This window comes from Tachyglossus aculeatus, chromosome 21, assembly GCF_015852505.1.
Source record: "Tachyglossus aculeatus isolate mTacAcu1 chromosome 21, mTacAcu1.pri, whole genome shotgun sequence".
Lineage (NCBI taxonomy): Eukaryota > Metazoa > Chordata > Mammalia > Monotremata > Tachyglossidae > Tachyglossus > Tachyglossus aculeatus.
In genome coordinates, this window is record NC_052086.1 from 77,656,085 (window position 1) to 77,678,808 (window position 22,724).

The window sequence follows — 22,724 nt, forward strand, 5'->3', positions numbered from 1 at the left end:
ATCATTTGCAACCTCCCCAGCGCTTAGAACAGTGCTTTGCACATAGTAAGTGCTTAACAAATGCCATTATTAATATTAATATCCTCACTGTCTGTATCTACAGCTTCCAAAGAGAATGGCGTATGGGTGTAGTGGCAGCATGGGCCTGGGAGTCAGAAGGTCACCAGTTCTAATCCCATCTCCACCAGTTAACTGCTGTGTGACCTAGGATGAGTCACTTCATTTCTCTGGGTCTCAGTTCCCTCATCCGTAAAATGGGGATTGAGACTGTGAGCCCCATGTGGGACAGGGACTCTTGTATCCACATCCAGGGCTTAGTACAGTGCCTAACATGCAGTAAGCGCTTAACGAATACCTTAAAATAAAGATAAGCAAAAACCTCATCAATCATATTTATTGAGTTGTAAGTGCATTTATCAGGATCCATCCTGAGCATATTTGCAATTCAATTATAAATGCAATTACTTTGATTATTCTGTTTCTCCCATTAGTCCAGGTTCCTTATGGGCAGGGACTGTGTAACTTCATTGCTTGCTACTTCCTAAGCACTTAGTACAGTGCAGGGCACTCAATGGGTGCTCATCAAATGCAACTACTGCTACTTCCAAAGCCATTACTACTACCACACCCACACACACGCACACACACACACACACACACACACACACACACAAAGTCACCAGTATCCTGAAATCACAGCATTCTTGTCCTATTCATCACTGGTCCTTTTATATTTTTGTTTCATCTTTCCTTAAATGTCTGCTGTCGAACCAACCCCGTCCCAGCTCATTATTCTTCGACTGGGAGTACCTTGAGGACCAGAGACTGTCTAAATCTTGGCTAATAACTTCTTTCCCTACACTTGCTACAGTGCTTTGCATGTAGAAGTTAATAACATCAATAACTAATGACATGACTACTGTTATTGTTATAATGATTAATATTATATATGTTAAGCATTTGCTCTGTGTCAAACACTGCACTAAGCACTGGGGTAGATACAAGTTATTCAGGTTGGACACAAACCCTACCCCACATAGGGTTCACAGTCTAAGAAGCAGAACAGACTTCAAATTCTCATTCTACAGATGACATTACCAAGGCCCGGAGAAGTTAAGTGACTCACCCAAGGTCACGTAGCCGACAACTGGCAGAGCTGTGATTAGAACCCAGGTTTTCCCTACTCCCAGGCCCGTGTTCTTTTAAGCCCACACTGCTCCTAACTACCATTACTACTATGATTACTACTAATAATAGTAGTTAGTAAGCACTTACTGGGTGCAGAGTACTGAATAACACAATGGGAAAGAATACACAGGTACAAATGTAGTTGTCAGTAAAAGGTACTGTAGTGTAGTCTGTTCTGAGCCCATATGTAGAGATTGCAGCTGAATTTAGCAAGGTGTGATGTGACTAAAACATTCCAGCTCAAAGTTCATGATACAGCAGGGATCCTTCTAACAGTCTCATTTCTTCTGATCTCTTGCAGAGGTCTGGATCTTGGTGCCAGAGGAGCTCGCAGGAGGAGGCTTAGAGGAAAGGGCTTAGCGGGTAATCCTCAGGGCACCTTGGAAGAGAGTGGAGGTGAGTAAGTGCCCACATGAGCAAATATTTGGGGCAAGATTCACCACTGGTTCTAACGGAAAATGTCAAAGGTTTCAGATTCAGCTCAAAACTAAGAATCCAAAAGGATTTTGATTTGATTTTAAAGTTTCCCCATAATCTTAGCTCAGTTGACTGGCCCTGGTGAGAGAGACAGTGTGTAAAGAATGGAGATTGTCCTGCTATCTACTCTCCTGAGATTCAATAAGGATTAATGTTTGGAATAAACTCTCAGGCCCTTTGGCAAGGTGACCCAGGAAAGAAATAATGCCTACACCTAAGCACCCTGAGAAGCAGCATGGCCTAGTGGATGGAACGTGGGCCCGGAAATCAGAAGGACCTAGATTCTAATCTCGGCTCTGCTACTTTGGGCAAGTGACTTCAATTCTCTGGGCCTCAGTTCCCTCATCTGTAAAATGGGGATTAAGACTGTAAACCTATGTGGGATGGGGACTGTGTCCAACCTGATTAGTCTGTATCTACTCCAGGGCATAGTACAGTGCCTGGCACATAGGAAGCACTTAATTACCATGAAAAACAAAAAAACAGAATGGGAACCACCGTATCAATCAATTGGTATCTATTGTGTATTAGAAGCAGCAAGGCATAGTGGAAAGAACAAGGGCTTGGGAGTCAGAAGACCTGTGTTCTAATCCTTGCTGTGTAACCTTGGCAAGTCACTTAACTTCTCTGTGCTTCAATTCTCCTAGTTCCTAGTCTCCCTCCCATTTGGACTGTGAACTCCATGCAGAGCAGGGATTGTGTCCAACTTAATTACCTTGTATCTACCCCAGCTCTTGGAACAGTGTTTGACACAGTAAGCAATCATATTTCTGGAGTGCTTACTGTGTGCCGAGCACTGTACTAAGTGCTTGGGAGAGTAACATATAACACAGACTTATGTCCTGCCCACAATAAGCTTTCAGGCTACAGGGGGAGACAGACACTAATACAGATGTAAAAATTACAGATATGTACATAAATGTTGTGGCTGGGAGTGGGGATGAATAAAGGGAGCAAGTCAGGGTGACGCAGAAGGGAGTGGGAGTAGAGGAATGGAGAGTTTTGTCAGAAAAGGCCTTTTGGAGGAGATGTGAGTTCAAGTAAGGCTTTGAAGGGTGGGAAACAATTAAATACCATTAAAAAGAGTGTTTACTATGTGCAGAGCACTCTACTAAGCTCTTGGGGGAGTACAATAAAACAGAATTGGTAGGATGTGCTTACATTACAGTTCTCAGAAGTATTTGATTTGGGTTGATCAAGGTAATGGAATTATTTCTTTAGAGTCCAACCAGTTCATGGGTTCTGATAGGCTGAGGCACTCTAATAGGGGAGAGTTGGATAGACGTGGAAAGACAACTGACCGTACTTGAGGTCACGTACTCCCGTAAGAAGAATCAGGACCGAGGTAAGAGCATGAAGGCCCTGATAAGAGGATAATCCAGATCAAGTGGGACATAAAATAGCATCCCCGGCCTCCATTTTGGAGACCAGAATAAGTCTGGACGAAAGGTGAGTGGCTAAGCGTCTGGTATGACATTTTGAGAAACCATGGAGATTACATCTTGTTTAAGAACACTTCAATTACAGTGCAGTGAAGCTCAATTGCTCCAACTGTGGAACAAAAGAACAAGTGACACATCTTTTGTGTGTCATTCCAGGAAAAAAAATGAAACACCAGAGAAGTTGTGCTGGAACTGAGAATGTGGTCCAGAGCAGCAATTGGTGAATTCAGATAAACACCCAGATGTTTTGAGATTCATCTCAGCATGAGTCTCAATTGCATGTATGTGACTGCGTTGACTTGTATTACAGACAATATTGTCATTGGTACGATAAAATGATGCCGAAAAGACTAATTCATAGTTAAAATTCTGAATGGGGCAAGAGTAATGTTATGCTAAAAATACTTTTACAGTATCCAGACTCCTTCCACTGTTAATGATAGGAAGATTTGATATGATGTACTTTGTTGCAAGTCAATACGGTAGCAAGGACGGATTCTAAATGGATGTCAGGAAGATAGGAGGATTTATATAAGATGGCTTCTTTGAGAAGAGCTACCTGGTTGTCTCGGAAAGCTCTCTGATTGTCATCTCCTGACAAAGTCCTAATCTTTCTTGACTCCACCTAAATGGAATGACCCTGTTGCACTGGAGTCCAAACACATAGGCTGCATTACTAATTGAATGTCAGTGGGGTGAGTTAAAAGAAACATGGTTGCCCTGTGCAAAGCCTGCCAAGTAATGCTTTTTTAAGGGTTTGATTATACACATCTCTCTCAGAAATAAATCATTTTGGGATGGCAGATGGAGGAGAGGGTTTGGGTGGGAAGATGGGGTGTTCAATTTTGGACACGTTAAATTTGAGATGTCAGCGGGACATCCAAGTAGAGATGTCCCGAAGGCAGGGAGGAATGCGAGACTGCTGAGAAGGAGGGCTGTCTGAGCCGGAGAGGTAGACTTGGGAATCGTCTGTGCAGAGATGGTAACTGAAGGTGTGGGAGAGAATGAGTTCTGCAAGGGAGTGGGTATAGATGGAGAACAGAAGGGGACCCAGAACTGAGTCAACCCAGCCCACACACACTTCACTCCTCTAATGTCAACCTACACACTGAACCTCAATTTCATCTATCTCACCGCCAACTCTTTCACCCACGTCCTGCCTCTGGCCTGGAACGCCCTCCTGCTTCCTTTCTGACAGATGATTACTCTCCTTACCTTCAAAGCCTTATTAAAATCACATCTCCTCCAAGAGGCCTTTCCTGACTAAGGTCTATTTCCTCTTCTCTCACACTCTTCTGTGTAACCCTTGCACTTGGAATTGCACCCTTTATTCACCTCGCCCTCCACCCCACAGCTCATAATTTATTTATTTATCATAATGCCGGTCTCCCCCTCTATGCTGTAAGCTCTTTGTGGGCAGGAAACATGTCTAACAACTCAGTCATAGTGTACTCCCAAGCATTTAGTATAGCGCTCTGCACACAGTAAGTGCTCAGTGAAGACAACTGATTGACTGAGCCCGCAAAAGAGTCTGAGGAGTGGCTAGAGAGATAGGAGGACAACCAGAAAAGGGCAGTGTCAGTGAAAGCAAAGTTAGATAGTAGTTGCAGAAGAAGAGAGTGATCCACAGTGTAGACTGCAGCTTTATCTCCCCATTCCAGTTGATCCTGCAATAATAATGATGGTATTTGTTTAGCATTTACTATTTGCGAAGCACTGTTATAAATGCTGATAAAGACTATACTACTCATATGTACTGTTCAGAGTGCTAAGGATTCTCCCTACAGCCAGAATTAACGTGTATTTAATATCAAAATAAATACGTAACTCAAACTGCATTTCACCTTTCACACTTAACGATTTTTCTGCCCAGAATGATCCGATAAGGTGCCCTCAATGCAGAATTGTCCCTCGTCTCTAGTGCTGTTCACTAGCCCATGAGAACGACAGAGCACAATTAAAAATGACAGGATTAAGATGATTCAAATTAGATTCATCCAATGCAAGCTAACATCACCATCAGATGAAATAATTGTTCTTGACATCTGCATGGCAATTTTAAGACTTGACTCCTAGATGTGTCTAGTTTGGGGAATGCTGAATGAATTAGTTTAATCAACCCAGTCATCCTTAAATACATTCTGTATGTGGAACTCACTTCTGCCTTGATGCTGCCTAGACTGCTCACAGTAGCCACATTCTGATCACTCAGGTACTCTGTTCTGGAACCTGATTTCCCTCTCAGAAATACTAACCTCCATTCCCTCACCCACAAGTCCTTTCTTGAGTGGAGACAAACCACTTTAGTCTTCTGGGTAATTTACATGGAAATGGCATTCTGCACTTCTCAAATGCAATACGCTTGTGCTCAATGCATACAGTACCAGCTCAGAATGCCAAAAGACTAGATTTTTTTTTGTTTTCATTTTTTAACCATTAGATGGCATCTAGTAGTACCTTGAGACGGGGAAGTGAAGGAAAGGAAAATAAAGAAAAATATATGTCAGAATGGCAGATAGCCTTGTTTACTTGGGATAGGCAGGTCAATTGATCGATGGTATTTACTTGGGATAGGCAGGTCAATTGATCGATGGTATTTTCTGAGCGCTTTCTGTATACAGAACACTGTATTAAATACTTGGGAGAATATATTAGAGTTGGTAGACATGAGAACTGCTCAGAAGGAGGATCTTTTGGAAAGAATTTTCTGGTAGAAAATTCTATTTCAGGGACGAATACGTCCAGGTCAAAAATATTGATAGGCAATCAACTGAAGATCACTATGTGCCAACAGGATTCTTGGCTTTGGAATCACCTGTCTCACCCAAGAGTCCACGGAGGGAATCCCAGTATTAGGTGGCTCCTTTTAATTCGGATGTTCTTCACCCCCAGTCATACAAGCTTCTGAAGCAAGTCATCCCTTTCTGCATCTACTTTTGGAGAGAACCGACTAGTTGGCCTTCAGACCTCCCATTCCCCAAACTATCCACAGAGAGCTGTGAATCCTCTCTGGAGCTAAGTTATGGAGGCCAAAATTTCCAGAGCAAAGTGACGTCAAGAGTTCTGCAATCAACTGGATGATTCCATTCTAAGAAATCTCAAGCTGGAGGATGATTTGATTTTTTCTTTTTAGCTAAGTCATTCAGCTTGACTGAATAAGGAAATTTCCAAAGATATGCTTGCCATTTTGCTTCATCTGTTGGCACTGGAATGTAGTCATAAACTGAGGATTACTCAAATTACTAAATCATTCTAAACTGTCCTCATATTTCATAGATGGATAGATTTTAATTTTACATAGTTCAGTTTTGAATGAAAAATATATTAACTTTAAAATTCCTTTCAGAAACTATGTCTTCCCCATGTCCATTCAGCCACTGAAGCTCACTTGCTATTATAAGCCTGAATTCCTTCTGAGAATGGTGTCTGATTTTTTTTTTCTTCTTCGGGTTTACGCATTAACAGTCTAAATTTAAAAACCCTTAATTTCCTTAGAAGACAGCTTCATTTAGGAAGGTTGAGATGGAAGAATCCTCTTATTTTAAGTGAGTATGTTTGCCAAGACTGTGTGGGCAGACAACAGAAGACAGAGGTACCATTCTTCATTTCACACCTGTCTCAGCTCCCACAAAGCTGGGGTCACCCCTGAAATCACAGTTGCTAGTTTCTCTTCTGACTTAGGAACAAGTCCAAGTTATTGATGAAGGGTGAGAATGCTGTCTTCGTTGTACTCCATGATAAAGCCACCTTGTTCCTTCTTCCACACTATAGCCCTCAAATTAAATAGCTGACAGGCAGGTAGAGAAATAATTAGTGACAAGGGAGGTCAAATGAATTTTGAGATGTTGAGAAAAACATAGTTTGAACTGTGAGGTTTTCTCATTTACCCACAGGAAGAACAAAACAGTGAAGAAATTTTGAACAGATAGCTTTCATCAGTTCTTCACCATTAGCTGAGTTTTCAAATCTCCACATGCGGTGATTCCTACTCGATACACATATAATGAAGGGATTCTTCATGGTTAGCAATAAAAATCTTGTAGCATTAATTTCATGCGACAGATGCTTACTTTCCAAGTTTTCCAGGGAGAAAAGTGCAAGTTCGATTCAAGACATCGGTCCAAGACAAATGGGAGAAAGCTTCTACCCACCTGTTTTGGATGGTCTGAATTCTTAACTGCCCATTCAGGGTTCAAAGATTTTGCTACTGCTGCACTATCTCGACCCTCACCAACTCTGAAATCCCTCTCTCTGATCATAACCTTCTCACCTGCCTCCTCACTCAGATTCCTCTCCCCTGTAAATCTATATTACTACCTCACAGAGACCTCCACTCTCTTGACCCCATGCATCTTTCTGAGCACCTCACACCTCACACCCCACCTCACCTACCCAATCTTGATGTTCAGATTACTGCTCTCAACTCTACCCTCTCTACTCAGCTCAACTCGCTCACTCCCCTTTCCCTTCGCCACTCTCGTACCACTAACCCACAGCACTGGATCACTGCCACTGTCCGGCTCCTTTGCTCTTATGCTCGAGCCGCTGAATGCTGCTGGCGAAAGTCTAAACACCAAGCCAACTTGCTCACTTCAAGTTTATCCTTTCTTGCCTTAACTCTGCCCTCTCCTCGGCCAGGCAAAACTATTTCTCCTCCCTTATTGACACCCATGCCCATTATCCCTGTCAGCTCTTCAATACATTTCTCAGGCCCCCTGTTCCTCCCCCTCCTCTATCCCTCACCCTCAACGATCTGGCCTCCTACTTCATTAGTGAAATTAACTCCATCCAGGTCTGAGCTCCCCAAAGTCACTCCTCCCCCTTCTCCAACCCCCCCGGCTCTCAACCCTCTCCGCTACTCTGCCATCCTTCCCAGCAGTATCTTCAGATGAGATCTCCTACCTCCTCTCAAGTGCTACTCCAGCCACTGGTGCTTCCGACCTCATTTCCTCTCATCTTATGAAATCTCTCGCCCCTTCCCTCCTCCCCTCCTTAACTTCCATCTTCAACCACTCACTCTCCACTGGTTCCTTCCCCTCTGCCTTCAAACATGCCCACGTCTCCCCCATCCTAAAAAAACCCTCTCTTGACCCCACCTCACCTTCTAGTTATTGCCCTATCTCCCTCCTATCCCTCCTTGAACGAGTCATCTAAATGTGCTGCCTCGAATTCCTCAATGCTCTCGACCCCCTCCAATCTGGCTTCCATCCCCTACATTCCCCAGAAACTGCCCTCTCAAAGGTCACCAATGACCTCCTGCTTGCCAAATCCAATGGCTTCTACTCTATCTTAATCCTCCTCGACCTCTCAGCTGCCTTCGACACTATGGACAACCCCCTTCTCCTCAACACGCTATCCAACCTTGGCTTCACAGACTCTGTCCTCTCCTGGTTCTCCTCTTATATCTCTGGCCATTCATTCTCAGTCTCTTTCGCGGGCTCCCCCTCCCCCTCCCATCCCCTTACTGTAGGGGGTCCTCAAGGGTCAGTTCTTGGTCCCCTTCTGTTCTCTATCTGCACTCACTCCTTTGGTGAACTCATTCTCTCCCATGGCTTCAACTATCGTCTCTACGCTGATGACACCCAAATCTACATCTCTGCCCCTGCTCTCTCTCCCTCCCTTCAGGCTCGGGTCTCCTCCTGCCTCCAGGACATCTCCATCTGGATGTCTGCCCGCCATCTAAAACTCAGTATGTCCAAGACTGAAGTCCTTATCTTCCCTCCCAAACCCTGCCCTCTCCTTGACTTTCCCGTCACTGTAGATGGCACTGCCATCCTTCCTGTCTCACAAGCCCACAACCTTGGTGTCATCCTCAACTCCACTCTCGTTCACCCCTCACATCCAATACATCACCAAAACCTGCCGGTCTCACCTCCACAACATCACCAAGGTCCGCCCTTTCCTCTCCATCTAAACCGTTACCACATTAGTACAATCACTCATCATATCCCGATTGGATTACTGCATCAGCCTCTTTTCTGATCTCCCTAACTCCTGTCTCTCACCACTTCAGTCTATACTTCACACTGCTGCCTGGATTATCTTTATAGAAACGTCTGGACACATCACCCCCTTCCTAGAAAATCTCCAGTGGTTGCCTATCAACCTCCATATCGAGCACAAACTCCTCATTATTGGTTTCAAGGCTCTCCATCACCTTGCCCCTTCTTACAACACCTCCCTTCTCTCCTTCTACATCCCAGCCCTCACACTCCGCTCCTCTGGTGCTAACCTTCTCAAAATGCCTTGCTCTCGCCTGTCCCGCAGTCGACCCCGGCCCACATCATCCCCCGGGCCTGGAATGCCCTCCCTCTGCACATCCGCCAAGCTAGCTCTCTTCCTCCCTTCAAGGCCCTACTGAGAGCTCACCTCCTCCAGGAGGCCTTCCCAGACTGAGCCCCTTCCTTCCTCTCCCCTCCTCCCTCTTCCATCCCCCCGCCTTACCTCCTTCCCCTCCCCACAGCACCTGTATATATGTATATATGTTTGTATTTATTACTCTATTTATTTTATTTGTACATATTTATTCTATTTATTTTATTTTGTTAATATGTTTTGTTTTGTTCTCTGTCTCCCCCTTCTAGACTGTTGGGTAGGGACTGTCCCTATATGTTGCCAACTTGTACTTCCCAAGCGCTTAGTACAGTGCTCTGCACACAGTAAGCACTCAATAAATATGATTGAATGAATGAATGAATGAATGAGGGGGCTCAGTCTGGGAAGGCCTCCTGGAGGAGGTGAGCTCTCAGTAGGGCTTTGAAGGGAGGAAGAGAGCAAGCTTGGTGGCTGTGCGGAGGGAGGACATTCCAGGCCAGGGGGATGACGTGGGCCGGGGGTCGACAGCGGGACAGGTGAGAACGAGGCACGGTGAGGAGATTAGCGGCAGAGGAGCAGAGGGTGCAGGCTGGGCTGTAGAAGGAGAGAAGGGAGGTGAGGTAAGAGGGGGCGAGGTGATGGAGAGCCTTGAAGCCGAGGGTGAGGAGTCAAGAACTAGCTCTATCCACTAGGCCCCATGGCATCAATTGATAATAGGTCCAGTATCCTACAATCTATGATTTTTTTAGCATTTACTGAATGCAGAACACTGTACTAAGCAATTGGGAGAATATAATACAACAGAGTTGGTAGCTGTGTTCCTTGCACCCATTGAGCTTACAGTCTAGAGACACTGAGGAAGAGTAATGTGACCATTTTTCAAATATAAATATATATTTGGTATTTGTAAAGCTCATAGTATGTGCCAGGCACTGTACTAAACACTGGGTGGGAACACAAGCAAATAAGGGTGGATACAGTCCCTGTTCCACATGGAGCATACAATCTTAATCCCCATTTTACAGATGAGGTAACTGAGAACAGAGTAATTAAGTGACTTACCCAAGGTCACACAGAGGACTAGTGGCGGGCCTGGGATTAAAACTCATGACTATCTGACTCACAGGCCCATGTTCTATCCATTATGCCATGCTGCTTTCCAGATCTAATTAGCTCACATTTTTTTTTAATGTTACTTGTTAAATGCTTACTATGTATCAAACACTATTCTAAGCTCTGGGATAAGATACAAATTCATCAGATTGGATACAGTCTCTGTCCCACATGGGGCTTGCAGTCTAAGTAGGAGAGAGAACAGATATTTAATCCCCATTTTACAGTTGAGGAAATTAAGGCACAGAGAAGTTAAGTGAAAGGACCAAAGTCACACAGCAAGGAATTGGCAGAGCTGGGAATAGAACCCAGGTCCTCTGACTCCCAGGCCTCACTGTTTCTCCAGTTACCAAAATTCCATTCTTGGAAAATGAGTCAGTCTTTGAACCATAATTTTGCTCTGTGTTGCATAAGTTAAAATTCAGCCTTTGGAAAAATCCTTTCATGGAAACATCAACCTGAATTCCACCAAAGAGGACAGATGCAATGATCAGATTTGGGACTGCCTGTGAAGAAGGGCAAGATGGAGCAGGAGACGCTTTGTTCTCATCCTAGAGGGCCAACAGTCATAGGGCCCAGAATGATATCATCAGATTTACTTCTAAGCATGACTCCACGCTGGGTCGCCTTGTGTCTTTTCAGGTCAGTTTAGTTATGTCCCTTTCTTCTCTCACTATTTTCTGAAGGGGTTGCTTTTTCCAACACCTGTTTCTGGGATACGAAAAGTGATGTTAGCAGATTCTCTTCAAAGAACAGTGTTCACCCCAAGACCTCATGGAGGCCCACCCAGGGAGTGAAGGCACTGGTCACCAAGTCTTCCAAAAAATTTCTGAAATAGAATGTTTCCTATACTGGAGCTATTTGGGCCTTCAGAGGGGAACTTTTTGCCTTTAAAAGGGAACAGAGTTATGAAGAAAAGACTAAACCTTCTATCAATCAATTGTATTAATTGAGCAGTCGTTATGTACAGAGCACTCTACTAGCATGGCTCAGTGGAAAGAGCATGGGTTTTGGAGTCAGAGGTCATGGGTTCAAATCCCAGCTCTGCCAATTGCCAGCTGTGTGACTGAGCAAGTCACTTAACTTCTCTGTGCCTCAGTTACCTCATCTGTAAAATGGGGATTAAGACTGCGAGCTTCCCATGGGATAACCTGATCACCTTGTAAACTCCCCAGCACTTAGAACAGTGCTTTGCACATAGTAAGTGCTTAATAAATGCCATTATTATTATTATTATTACTACTACTACTACTACTAAGCGCTTGGGAGAGTACAGTAGAACAGAATTAGCAGACAGGTTCCCTGTCCATAAAGAGCTTAAAGTCTAGGTGGGGAGACTGCCATCAATAAGAATGAATGTCATTTTTAATATATAATTCAAAGACATATACCTAAGTGCTTTGGGGTTGGGGAGAATATCTAATGTCCAAAGGTCAGGGACAGTGCAGAAGGGAGAGTGAGCTGGAGGAAAGAGGGCTTAAATCAAGGAAGGCCTCTTGGAGAAGATGTAACCTTAATAATGCTCTGAAGGTGGAGAGGGTAGTGATCTGTTTAATATGGAAGGGGAGGGAGTTACAGGCTGGGGGCGGAGGGGGAAGTGGAAAAGCCCAGTCTTAATACCCACGGCCAAGTTAGCGTGAGCTCTTTACACCTTCAGCCTCCATTAAACCATAGGGAAAGAATTATGAAGTCTGATGGTATTGGGAGGAAATATAAATAGCTTTTTGGGGAAGAATAAAAATGGCACTGAATCTTGAAAACTACACATGATAAGATAGAGGAAGGAGTTGAATTCCCTTATACTAGCAATTACGCAGTATGTAGGATGAAACGTATTCAACTAGTTCTTTGATGTGAAAATCAACCACGCAATAGGGGAAAAAAACATCCACCCATCTAAAGCTCAGGATAAATGAAAACATCAGTGAACTTTGTTCTGAAGTTGCATCTTCCTCTGCGGGATTCAGAAAACTCAAATAAATCATTGAGTTGGAGCAGAACAAGTGTTGAAGGACATAAGGGAAAACAATAGAACCAGAGAGAGAATGCTTTTGAACTGAAGAAGGAAGGCATGCTCAATTCTATGTGAACACCGGGAAGTAAAAAGCAACGACTCACTTCAGTCCTGTTCTGGCAGAGTGGATCCTGACCTCCCCAGCCACTAGGAGATGAAAAAACATTTTTTCCAACCAAGGACGAAAGAGTGGAAAAGGATTATCTCCCCTATTTTTTTATGGTATTTGTTAACTGCTTACTTTGTGAAAGACACTAACTAAACCCTAGAATAGATACAAGATAATCAGATTGGACAGAGTCTGTGACCTGCCTGGGGCTCACAGTCTAAATTCCCCTTTTACAGATGAGTGAGGCACAGAGAAGTGAAGTGACTTACCCAAGGTCACACAGCAGACATGTGACAGAGTCAAGGTTAGAACTCAGGTCCCTCTGACTCCCAGGTCAGTGCTCTTCCCACTAGGCCTTCTGACTACTGAAGTACAGTCTCAAAGAAGAAGGCATATCACTAATAATAATGGTATTTGTTAAGTGTATATTATGTGCTAAACACTGTTGTAGAGTCAAGGTAATCAGGTTGTCCCACATAGGGCTCACAGTCTTTAATCCCCATTTTACAGATGAGGTAACTGATACAGGAGTCATGCCAGTCTGACTGTGAGCCCCACGTGGGACAACCTGATTGCCTTGTATCTACCCCAGAGCTTAGAACAGTGCTTAGGACACAGTAAACACTTAAATACCATCGTCATCATTATTATTATCTTATTTTTCCAGAGCTAACTAGTGTGTAAAATGTTTCAACGAAGGTAATCAGCACCCTGGATACACTCAAGGAGAGTTCAGAGAGAGATTGACTGGAGGAATTGCAAGTTTCAGGGACTCTCCTGAAGGGACTGAGAAGCGACCCAACTGAGCGGTGGTAAAGCTACAAAAACATCTGCTAACAACTTAAATGGGCAGCAGTTACCAGCACTGGGATGTTTAAAACTATTAGGGGGAGAAGAGGGCATGCAAAGAGAGAGCACTGAGGAAAAAACAACAACAAAAAACTAGCTGAAGGTCCAGGTGATGGACAAAAGAATGATGATGATGATGGAATTTGCTGGGGTAGATACAAGGTAAACAGGTTGTCCCACGTGGGGCTCACAGTCTTAATCCCCATTTTACAGATGAGGTAACTGAGGCACAGAGAAGTGAAGTGGCTTGCCCAAAGGTCACACCACAGAGGAGTCATAGAGCCAGGATTAGAACCCACATCCTCTGATTCTCAAGCCCATGTTCTTTCCACTAAGCCACGTACAAAATAATGCCACTGGATACTCACTAAGCTTTCTTCTGATTTACCCTAAGAGGACTGAATGGCAGGGAGATCTTCACTAATGAAACTTGCTCGAGTGTATTAAGCGGGTATAACTCCCATAGATCTGACTTTATTGCTAATAGAGTGTTCCTACTCCCCCACTCCTTCTAGAACCTCAAGGACGGTCTTGGGGTCAGGGAGGGGGCTCTGTCATAAGATGAAGAGCACAGGGGCAGCTCAGGAAACGATGAATAAGCAGAAGTATGGATCCTTGGGAAACTAGTAGGAGTCAAAATAAATAAAGGAGAAAAAGTGCACCACATGTTCCCTTGTATGTGAAAGGAATTATATGCTTTTCTGGGTAAACTCCATCTATCTATCCACCCATCTATCCATCCATCATATTTATTGCACACTTACTGTGTGCAGAGCACCATACTAAGTGCTTGGGAGAATACAACAGAGTTGGCAGGCATGTTACCTGCTCTCCATGAGTTTACAATCTAGAAGGGCATACAGACATTAATATAAGCAAATAAATTATAGATATATGCAGAAGTGTGGTGGGCCTGAGGGGAAGTGAATAAAAGGTGCAAATCCAAGTGCAAGGGAGATGCAGAAGGGAGTGGGATAAGAGGAAATGAGGGATTAGCTGGAGGAAGGTCTCTTGGAGGAGATGTGTTTTTAATAAGGCTTTGAAGGTGGGGAGAGTAATTGTCTGTCGGATATGAGGAGGGAGGGCATTTCAGGCCAGAGGTGAGACATGGGTACAAGTTCAGCGGTCAAATGAATGAGATTGAGAAACATGGAGTTGGTTGGCATTAGAGGAGTGAAGAGTGCGGGCTGGGCTGTAGTAGGAAACCAGGGAGGTAAGGTAGGAGGGGGCAAGGTGACTGAGTGCTTTAAAACCCATGGTAAGGAGTTTCTATTTGATAGGGTGGTATCACATAGATGGCCAATCACTGGAGGTTCTTGAGGAGCGGAGAAACATGAATTGAATGGTTTTGTTAAAAAAAAAAAAAAGATCTGGGCAGTAGAGTGAAGTTATAGACTGGAGCAGGGAGAGACAAGGCAGGGAGGTCAGTAAGGAAGCTGATAAAATCAAAGTGGGATTAAGATAAATGCTTGGATTAACATGGTAGCAATTTGGATGGAGATTCATTCATCCATTCTTCCTTCCTTACACCCATTGAGCAAATGATGACTTTCTTAAAGCACGTACTGTGCACAGAGTTCTAGAATTAGGAATCTGGTATTAGGAATGGCAAGAATAAATGAGACTAATGAGCGAAGTACATAAATTGGTATATATGTAACGGCTAAAGAGGACTGTATATACATACACTAAATATGACTATATCGTGGGAAATACATTGAGGAAGAGCTCCTGTAGAAGGTGGGATTTCAGGAAGGTTTTGAAGATGGGGAAGAAGGAAGGTTGCGATGTGGAGGATTTCGAGAGTATGGAGTTGTCGGCATTGGGAAGGACATGGGCCAGGAGTTTGAGGCGAGAGAATGAAGACTGAGGGACAGTGGGAAAGTTAACTTCAGAGACCTGGAGAGCACAACTGGAGAGGTAGCAGAAAATAATAATGATGGCATTTGTTAAGGCTTACTATATGCCAGACACTGTACTAAGCACTGGTGTTGATACAAACAAATCAAGCTGGACACAGTCCCTGTCCCATGTGGGGCTCACAGTCTAAATCCCCATTTTACAGATGAGGTAACTGAAGTACAGAGAAGTGAAGTCACCTGCCCAAGGTCACAAAGCAGGCTTGTGGAAGAGCTGGGATTAGAACCCATGACCTTCATCATCCCAGGCCCATGCTCTAGCCACTACGCCATTTTGCTTCTCATAAGCAGATCCATAAGGAGAAAGATGATAGAAAGCTGCATCATACAGACAACATATACTGGCAATGACAATGTCTGGTCCACACTAATCATGAGGGTACAATTTTGAAACTGTTAGTAATTTGTCCTTTCGTATTTTTGCACCAGTTTCTCGGAGAGAAAAAAGGCAAGGCTCACAAGCAGGATGTATCCTCACGTGTTAACACGGCAGAACTTAACACGGCTCTCAAACTTTCCTCCATCCCTGCCGTAGTATTGTTCAGTTTTATTGCTCTCATGTGTGCAGGAATGTGGACAAGATATCGTTCGGTTGTTATATACGGTGATATTCGCTTCTGCCATTCCCAGCCTGTTGGCTCTGCTTTTATACTGCTAATATCATAGAATCCAATAAAAGGAAATTTAAAAAAATAAGAAGTGGAACTCATAAAAGAGGTGACAAGTGAAAAAGTACCTGGGAAAGATGGCCTTTGGATTGGTATCATAAAAAGAGGAGAGCTCAATAAATAGGCTGGTAAAACCATTCACTGCACATATTAAGGAATCAGAAACCTTGGAGAAATTCTCTCCATACAGGTATTTCACTTCTGGTTGCAAAATGAGGAAAACCATAAAAAATGAACTCACTGATTTTAGGCACATGAAGGAGGTGGTTATTTTGGAGATCAGGAAATTTCTTCCTGTCTTTCACGTCTCCTCTCTCTGCCCCTTCCCTTCCCTCCTGCCACGTAATTTTCACCTTTAATTTTTCAGTTACCTACAGGTCCTATTCCCTTTCTTGATTCTGAGCCATTTTGCAATTTTAATTTCCTCATTCATGTAAATAATTAATTATGGTACTTGTTAATAATTATGCTACTTAAGCACTTACTACGTTCCAAGTACTATTCTAAGCGCTGGGGTAGGTGCCAGTTAACCAGATCAGACACAGTCCCATCCTACCTGGGGCTCACACTCTTAATCCCCATTTTCAGATGAGGTAACTGAGGCTCAGAGAAGTTAAGTGACTTGTCCAAAGTCACACAGCAGACATGGGAAGCAGCATGGTACAGTGGATAGCACACAGGCCTGGGAGTCAGACGGTCATGGGTTCTAATCCCAGCTCTGCCACATGCCTGCTATGTGCCCTTGGACAAGTCACTTAACTTCTCTGTGTCTCAGATACCTCATCTGTAAAAAATGGGGATTTAAGAGTGTGAGCCCCATGTAGGTCTGTGTGTGACCTGATTAACTTGTACTATCCCAGTGCTTACAACAGTTCTTGATTAAGTCCCCCTTTCCTCGTCTCCCATTCCCTCTGCCCCTCCCTTACTTGCTTCATTTGTTCATCCTCCCACCCATATCTGTACTTTATATCAATGTCTGTCTCCCACCTCCGGGAATATGCCTGTTTATTTTTGCATTGTACTCTCCCAAGTACTTAGTACAGTGCTCTGCACACAATAAATACTCAATAAATATGAAAATGAATGAATGCCAAGTTCTACCTCTTCTTTACCAACAGAAGCAAATTATGACAAGGTCTTCCCTCTCTGGGGTACTTTATAAGAGGGGGATCATATTTTCCTTTCCTCCAACACGGAACAGGTAGATGTAGTGTTCTGGTCCAGATGCATCCTGAAAATGGAAGTGGGTATCACCCAGGTGTGGGTCAGGCATGTCACCCAAAGAGCCAATAGGGGCTGGAGACATAAGGAGTCTGCCTTATGAGTCTGGAGTGATTTGAAGAACTCAGCACACCAGTTGGTGTTCAAACCTCAATACTGATTCTGGAGAAATTTTCCTAAGCTGGGAAGGGTAGGGAAGGGAAAAATGCTTAGGAATAATTGTGTGTTGTGGGGAAATGTAACTGTGTTCATGTTTGTGTATGTACCCTCCAACAAATGCATTCTCCATGTCTCAAGCATTTGACCTATGCCCTGGCAATGAATAATGGTCTAAATGATCCTTGCATTTCTGATTTCTGCATTTTCTAGTATTCAGGTTTAAACTCCCCAATTTGGTGGTTGAACCAGAGTAGCAGTGTGGCCTAATGCACAGGCCTGGGATTCAGGGACCTGGGTTATAATCCTGGTTCTGCCACTTGTATGCTATGTGACCTTGGGCAAGTAACTGAACTTCTCTGGGCCTCGGTTACCTCACCCTTAAAATGGGGATTAAGACTATGAGGTCCATGTGGGAGATGGACGCAATCCAACCTGATTAGCTTGTCTCTACCTCAGGGCTCAGTATTTGTGTGCCCTGAACATAGTAAATGCTCAATAAATACAATTGATTGATTAACAGATACCATAAAAATAATCAAAACAAAAAACAGGTGGACTATGTGCTGATCTCACTAATAAAACCTCACCTACTACAATCCTGCCCGGATATTTCGATCCTCTAATGCCAACCTAATCACTGTACCTTGATCTTTTCTACCTCACTGCTGACTTCTTGACCACATCCTGGAATGCACTCTCCCTTCATACTTGACAGACAATGCTCTCTCTACCTTCGAAACCTTATGAAAGACCCATCTTCTCTAAGGGACCTTTCCAACTAAACACTCATTCCTTCTTCTCCCACTCCCTTCCACCTCATCCCGCTTTGCTCCCTCTATTCCCCCCCTCCCTCGGTGCCACAACACTTACAGACGCATCTGTAATTCATTTATTTATATTAATGAATGTCTCCCCCTCTAGACTGTAAGCTCGTTGTGGGCAGGGAATATGTCTACTAATTCTATCATTATATTGCTGTGGGCAGGCAATGTGCCTGTTATATTGTTATGTTGTACTCTCCCAAGAGCTTGGTACAGTGCTTTGCACACAGTGAGTGCTCAATAAATGAATGATTGATTCTGCATCCCCCTGACAATTTCCCCTGAATCAGTTTAGAGGTTTGAGCATCAGTTCTAGTAAAGGAAACACTTTCCAGCTGCTTCTGGGGTCACTTTCTTTCCCTGTGTCTGCATTAGATCTCTCCTGATTTCCAGCTGTGATACACATGAGGGCAGAGGCCGCGTCTTTCCCCTGCACTTACTACACTGTTGTGCATGAAGCAGACATTCGAACAAAAAAATCCATGAAATTAACAACTGCTGCTTCTGATCTCCATGCCATAGCCATAATCTCTGGTAGCAAATGGCAGAGTCCCTTGGGTTGCAATGTTAGCCTGCAGTTATTCTGAACACTGGCTTACTTATCCGGATTTCCTCAGAGAAAACCAAGAAGCCAAATTCCAACCTGCCTCTCCTCAAGGAACTATGTGCTGACCGAGCAGAAAAAACATAAGCCTGGGAATCAGGTGATCCGGTTCAAGTCCCCTGTCTGCCGCTGGCCTACTGTGTGACCTTGTGCAAGTCACTTAACGTCTCTGGGCTTCAATTTCCTCATCTGTATAATGGGGATAAGATAGATGGAGAGCACCAGATGGGACAGGGATTGTGACCAATCTTATAACCTTATACCTACTCCACACAGTAAGAATTTAATCAATGGCATAATTAACTCAGCTGAGTTTCCCTGGTTGAGCATAAGGGACAACCACTTTTAACCATCACCCCAACTTTCCAAAGGCAGCTGGGGGAAGAATCATTCATTTGGGAGATGGGAAAGGAGGAATGCAATCCAGTAAGGACGTCAGGATGACTGTTGAGAAGGGGGCTTGTAGAGAGGTGGTGATGAGGGTGGGAGACAGGACTAGGTCTGAAGCAAAGGGGAAGAGTCTGTGAGAGTCCTAGTCAGGTCCAATAGTAAACCAGAGCAGATAAATCAGTGAATCAATTGCTCTTATTTTTTTCAGCACTTAATGGGTGTTGAGTACTGTACTGGTAAGTATTGCACTGGGAAAGTACAATACAACAGAGTTGGTAGATATGTTCCCTGCACACAAGGAGCTTACAGACTAGAGGGGAAGATAGGTGTTACAGTAAGTTACAGATATGCAAATAAACACTCTGGGCTTAGAGCAGGGTGAATAAAGTGCACAAATCCAAGAGGAGAAGGTGGAGGGTTTAGTCAGGGAAGGCCTGTTGGAGGAGCTGTGATGTTAGTAAGACTTTGCATGTGGGAAGAGTGATCAATCGGATAGGAAAGGGGAGGCCATTCCAGGCCAGAGGCACGTTGTGGGTGAGAGGTTGCCAGCAAGATAGATGAGATTGCGGTACAGTGAGTAGGTTGGCATCAGAGGATTGATAAGCATACTGGGTTGTAGTAGGAAATCAACGAGATAAGATACGAGAAGACAAGGTGATTGGAAGGGGGGCAAGCAGTTCATCTGGGATGACTTCCTAGCCCAATTTCCCTGCAAACCCATCCTCTGTTTCCAGTTGTTTCAGCATTCCCAGGATTTCTTTTTTTCTTCCCCCGGCTGTAAACTCAAGTCTATTTTTCTAGATTGAATTTATTTTTTTAAAGTTATTTTATTAGCCGATAAATAAAAGAACCCTTGTTCTTGCAGTCTGCCACTCAGTTGTTGCCTGCCTCCTCCTGACTAGAAAACCAGATGAAAACAATACTGACTCTTCCTCATAAAAAGGTTTATAGATCTCTAGTCTCCTACAATTCAGCAGAAAAAAGCTCTCACTTGACAGTTTTCAGAAATCAGTACCGTTTCCATCCTCCCTAAATTATCAACTCTACAAGGTCATGAATCCTGAAGTTCTATGACTGGAATCATCCATGCCGTGGCTGGCACTTTCCCCAGGACTCCCCTGTCTCAGAAGAAACCTCCATCAGCTGAAAAATTTTGAAACCTGTGAAGCCAGCCGATGGGGTATCCAGCTTTCTGGAAGTCAGTTGGAGTCCTGTGTGGGACTTCAACTTGTTAATTGTTGTAAACTTCTCCCAGACCCTAAGAAGCTGCCGGAAACTAGGATAAAAAGTTGCTGGGCACCAGGCGGCAAAAGAACCTGCAAAATCTGATGGACTTTTCTTCCCGTGGAATGACCAGAGGAAGGATGGCAACAACGAATCATGTCAATAGGCAAAGGGGTCATTTCTAATAATAATAACAATAATTGTGGTAATCAATGGTGTTTATAGATTGTTTGCTGGGTGCAGAGCACTTTAATAATAATGATAATAATGATTATTCTGGCATCTGTTAAGCATTATGTGCCACGCTCTGTACTAAGCGCTGGAGTGGATACAAGAAAAACAGGTTGGACACAGTCCCTGTCCCATGTGGGGCTCACAGTCTCCATCCCCATTTTACAGGTGAGGCAACTGAGGCACAGAGAGGTGAAGTGACCTGCCCTAGGCTACACAGCAGAAAAGTGGTGGAGCCAGGGTTTCAGCCATGACCAAACATTTGGGAGATGTCACCCAACTGGGCACTTGGGAGAGTAGAGTATGTTGATGGGTATGACCCCTCTCCACAAGGAGCTCTCAGCCAAGTAGAGGAGCTTACAATCTAGTGATGTTTAACACTATGTACCAAGTACTGTAATAAGTGTAGATTCAAGATGATCAGACCCTGGACCACAAGGGTCTCACAGACTAAGTGGAAAGGAGAACAGGAATTGACTCTCCATTTTACAGATGAGAAAACAGGCTTGGATAATAATAATAATAATAATAATAATAATAATAATAATAATGGTATTTGTTAAGCGCTTACTATGTGCAAAGCACTGTTCTAAGTGCTGGGGGGATACAAGGCAATCAAGTTGTCCCACGGGGGGCTTACAGTTTTAATCCCCATTTTACAGATGAGGTAACTGAGGCCCAGAGAAGTTAAGTGGCTTGCCCAAAGTCACACAGCTGACAGTCGGCGGAGCCTGGATTTGAACCCATGACCTCTGACTCCCAAGCCCGGGCTCTTTCCACTGAGCCATGCTGCTTCTTGGATGAGTTATAAGGGACTTGACCATGGTCACACAAGTGACAGAGATAATAATAATAATAGTAATAATAATGGCATTTATTAAGTGCTTACCATGTGCAAAGCACTGTTCTAAGCACTGGGGGGGATACAAGGTGATCAGGTGGTCCCACGTGGGGCTCACAGTCTTAATCCCCATTTTACAGATGAGGAAACTAAGGCTCAGAGAAGTTAAGTGACTTGCCCAAAGTCACACAGCTGACAATTGGTGGAGCCGGGATTTGAACCCATGACCTCTGACTCCAAAGCCTGTGCTCTTTCCACTGAGCCATGCTGTGGACCCAAGTCCTCTGACTCCCAGGCTTTTTCCACTAGGCCGAGTTTCTTGTCTTGATTCTTTGGCATTAAAGTTAGCATGAAATTATGTGAGATGATGGGGCGAGAATATCTGAATTGAAATCATTACAATATCTTTCTAAAAAGCAAGCAAGAAATGAGAGGCCGTATTTCCTAACAACTCCGTTAGGCCCTAGAGACCTGACCATAGATTAAATACACAAGGTAATAGGTTCATTTTGAGCTAAATCACTACCCCAAATCACCCAGTGGTTAGATAATTGACCCAATTTAACTTTCCTATAGCCAGACTACAGCAGGTTTGTCTATCTGATATATACAGATGCAGCGTGGTACAAGAGCCGGCTAAGTATGAAGCCATTATTAGTAATTAAAATCTAGCCCAAGCCTACTGTGTTCCCCATGGAATGTTTCAGAGCTGCCTCTGTTCTCTGAGGCTGACCACCTCAGACTGGAGAGTTTACCCTTTGTAAATGATAATGTAAAAAAAAAAAAATCAATGGCGCAATTAACAATCAGGAACGGGGCTCCCAGGCAACAAGGACTGTGATCAATAACTTATGTTCAGTGAAATTAAAGGCACTTGTTAAGTCAGGTGTTAAAAGCTGCAGACATTTAATATAGGACTATCAGTCCAAGCCTGTTTGGCACTTTAACTTGGAAAAATCAGAACACTTTATGTTCCCATTTTATCTTCCACACTGATGGGCACCTAATGATGCAAGCTCAGTTCCACCAAATCATTCCCCAGATAGTTTCTCAGATCCCTGAGGAGGTGTTTTTTTTTTTTTAATGGCATTTGTTAAATGCTTACTATGTGTCAAACACTCTTTTAAACGCTGAGTAGA

General features: G+C 43.8%; 1 long non-coding RNA gene across 1 annotated transcript in view; it reads left to right on the forward strand.

Annotated features, from left to right (window-relative positions):
- LOC119941753 overlaps positions 1 to 22,724 on the forward strand; it is a 42,864-nt gene that overhangs the window by 8,925 nt on the left and 11,215 nt on the right. The window contains exon 2 of the long non-coding RNA XR_005455320.1: positions 1,490 to 1,584. This is a non-coding gene — a long non-coding RNA (uncharacterized LOC119941753). The remainder of the gene's footprint in view (positions 1 to 1,489; positions 1,585 to 22,724) is intronic.